The following is a 3726-nucleotide window of genomic DNA, read 5'->3' as shown; positions in this document are numbered from 1 at the left end:
TATCTGAAAACTGGTCTTGCCATCATATAACTTGATCTCAGGATTTAAGGTATGTTTTGTGAGTAGAAAAGAGAGATATAGCAAATGAAAATCACAATAGTAGGCTGTAAAACGCAATGAAACTTGTGACTTGTGGCTCCAATATGGTTTAGGTTGTCGTGCACTTACGATTGAAATAGAATTGTGTTGTCATATAATAATACAAGAGTTGTCTCGTGCATCATGTGTTGCTCGAACACGATAAAGCCTTGGTCCTCCAAAGAGAAGTTGATCTTCCTCTTGTTTCATGTTGACCACATAGCATGTAACTTTATCCTTGTAGTACTCTCCAATTGAGACAGGGACTCTACATGTCTCCTCTGTGGCTTTATCCTTCGCCGCCCTAACCTTTACGGTAATTTTTCAGCGTCTTAGAGTTTCAATTTCTCCACCAAACCTTTTGAAACAATGTTATTTCTGCCATAGAGGACCAATCTTCAAGCTTTGTCTTTGATTATTCAATGGGTGCGGAAAGCAAAACCAGGTTTCCAATGAAAGAAGCTTGTAGTTTGTATGACTACTAGAAGTGATAGCTTGTTGGGTTTGTTGATCATGATGGTGCTCGTCTTCTTCACGCAGTAAAAAGGCGGAAACCTCAATAGGAGTTGTGTTTCTTGCATTCCAATTTGTTGAGTGTTTTATACATGACAGTTTTTTCTTATATCATGGAGTGCATTGCAAGTCTTTCATATTTCGATTACATCCCAAAAGCCGAAGAATGTACCTTTAGAACAGGCTGAGAATATCAAACATGTATATATGCAACACAAGACATCACTAATCAAACCATACAAAGTTGCAACGTTTTATTCATTAATCAGTCTAAAATAGAGAGGTTGGGAATCAAGCAGAAAATGGAATAGCCATAAGAGGGAATTTGCGGAAAATCACGAGACCGGTTGCTTCAGTTAGATCATGTTGAACCCTTTGTGGTTCGACATGCATTCTGAAGTTGAACCTTTTCACAACGTTGGCCAATGTCACCCCGATCAATGCCGATGTGAATCCTATTCCAGGACATATCCTTTTCCCCGATCCAAATGGAATGAACTTGAAATCTAGTCCCTGAAAATCCAAATCCGAGTGTAAATGCCTTCCTGGCCTAAACTCTTCTGCATCCATCCCCCATGTTGTAGTGTCTCGTTGGATTGCCCAGGCATTGACTATAACCTGCATTTCCCATAATATTTTTGTTATTATTCTTCATCCCAAATAAAAATTACCAAATAATTGATCCTATATAAATAAATATATTTACACACACACACACACACAAAATAAATATTTATGTAGTTCTCCATTGTACATGGTAAGCAAAATGTGATGAAATAGAAAGTTCATTTCTAATCGAACAACTGGTTATCAAATTTAACTATAAAATATATCAGGATAAATTATGTTATCAACAATTTCACCTGTGTGCCTGCAGGAATATTATATCCCTTTAACTTGACATCTTCACTAAATACTCGTGGAACCAACAGTGGAGCGGGTGGACGCAACCGTAAAGCCTCCTTAATAACAGCTTGCAAATAATTCATCTTCTCAGCTTCTTTCTCCGTTACAAATAAATCTTGTGGTGAACTTGAACGAACCTCTTCTTGAAGTTTATTCATGGCCTTTGGATGTCTCATAAGCTCTGTCATTGTCCATTCAAGAAATGACAAAGTTGTTGCCGTTCCTGCTAAAAACATATCCTGATAAAAAAAAGAATGTAAAATTCAACATATCAAACAAAATAGAAGACATATGTTTTATGTTTGTAAAGTCATGTCTAGTCTTACCCATATGATAAGTTTTAAGGCATCTTTTTCAAGCTTGAATTGTCCTGTCTTATCTCTTTGGATCGTTAGTAACTTATCAACCAAGTCGGATTTGGTCTCTTTATCTGCATTTCATGTTCTTTTACAACTCTTTCCAAAAATTCATCAAATCTTTTATCTACTTCCTCCATTTTATGATCAATACCGCGGAATCTGTCGATCCATGACAAACTAGGAATGTATTCCCCTATAGGAAATTCACCTGTGAGTGCGGAAAATGCCCTCACTATGTTCTCAACATCAATTCCATCTTCCTTGCTGCTGTACTTTCTTCCCAAGGCAGCTCTACATATTATGTCGTTTGTCAAAGTCATTAAGAGTTGGCTTAGATTTACCGGTGATGGAGAAGAAGAAGAACTAGCTTTTTCCAGCTTTTTAATCATCAGTTTTATCTCGTCTTCTCTTATCTTCTCGTAGGACTGGACCATTTTGTTGCTGAGTAGATTTTGGATGCAAATACTCTGCATCCAACAAATATATTTCAGATCATAAAAAATACATCTTATAAAGTACCCCATCACATATAAAGATCAAAATAATACTAAAAACACAATAAGTTTTATTTAATTAATCATTTATGATAGAGACAATAAGGGAGAACAATATTACTTTCTGAACTAAAAATTTTATACACAGTTATTTTATTTACTTACTATTACTTACTTAAAATGACACAGTTATTTTTTTTTTCTTGTATAAAACAATACAGAAGAAGTACAACTATATCTTATAGTGAACTGGAGTTGAAATGAGCAAACGTCCAATTTTGGAGGCTATGTTTGAAGATATTTTTATTTTTGTGTCAACATTTGAAGAGAAATTAGTTATGCGCATGTCTTGTAGAAGTAACAATAGTTATGGTCTTATGGATTCTTCTAGGTAAAGTTTTACGTTAAGAAAGAAGATAAAACCAGTTGTTCTTTAAAGTATACCTTCATTTGTCTCCAATATTCTCCGTATGGGGCAGAAGCCACATCTTTGCCACCTCTCAGAATTTGATCTATCACTTTAGTTTTTGGCCGACTAGCACAAATAAGATCGTGCGTCTTTAGAACGTCATGAGCAGCGTCGGCAGAGGAGACTATGAGGACTGGTGTCCGGCCGAAATGAAGAAGCATGAGTGGTCCATATCGGAGACTCAGAGAACGGAGAGAGCGGTGAGTATTGAGGCTGAGCTGGTGGAGGTTCCCGATCACCGGAAGTCGCCGTGGAGACGGTGGTAGGTTAACTTTGTTTGTGGCGTTTCGTTTGAGAATGGAATTTAGGAGAAGTACCAAGAGAGTGGCTAAGCAAAAAGTTAGTAATATCATTTCCATTTCTAGTTGATTCTCTCATGCAAGTGTACTTTTTTTTATTTAAGTATTTCAACTTCCTCTCTACTTTGTACTTTATAGAGGCTATGATCTCAGCGTTTTAGTTTTACTATCTGTATGAACGGCCCTCAAAGGTGCTCCATCCCCTAGGTCGTCCTAACGTGTGTTATTAACTATTAATGCGTTGGAGCCTTGGAGGTGCTATTTAATTATAAAATACTAAGAGAAATTTAAGATAACTTTCGTGTATACTCGTGACAATCACCAAGCCATATTAATTTGATGACTAAATTAGACCCGTGTTAGAGCACGGATTGAAATTTCTTTTATTTATATTATAATTTTAGAATAAAATATAATTTATATGATTGTTTTTAAAAGTTTTTTTGGATAAAACACTATGCAATAAAATAGCTTGAAAAATAGCCATTTTGTAAGTTTTATATTGTTAATTTTGTAATTTTATGTATGAGCTATAGTTATGTTTGTTGTTTGTTTTAATATTATTTTTTGAACAAATTTGGTGAAAGTATTTTAATATGCCCCATGCT

At 35.4% G+C, this 3726-nt stretch overlaps 2 pseudogenes; both read right to left on the bottom strand.

Annotated features, from left to right (window-relative positions):
- On the bottom strand, window positions 9–702 carry LOC104733762 (annotated as a pseudogene).
- Window positions 800–3316, bottom strand: LOC104732467 (annotated as a pseudogene).

The sequence above is a fragment of the Camelina sativa genome, chromosome 12 (genome assembly GCF_000633955.1).
Source record: "Camelina sativa cultivar DH55 chromosome 12, Cs, whole genome shotgun sequence".
NCBI classification, from domain to species: domain Eukaryota; kingdom Viridiplantae; phylum Streptophyta; class Magnoliopsida; order Brassicales; family Brassicaceae; genus Camelina; species Camelina sativa.
Note: the sequence above shows the minus strand (reverse complement) of the source record. Positions and strands in the feature narration are given on the sequence as shown.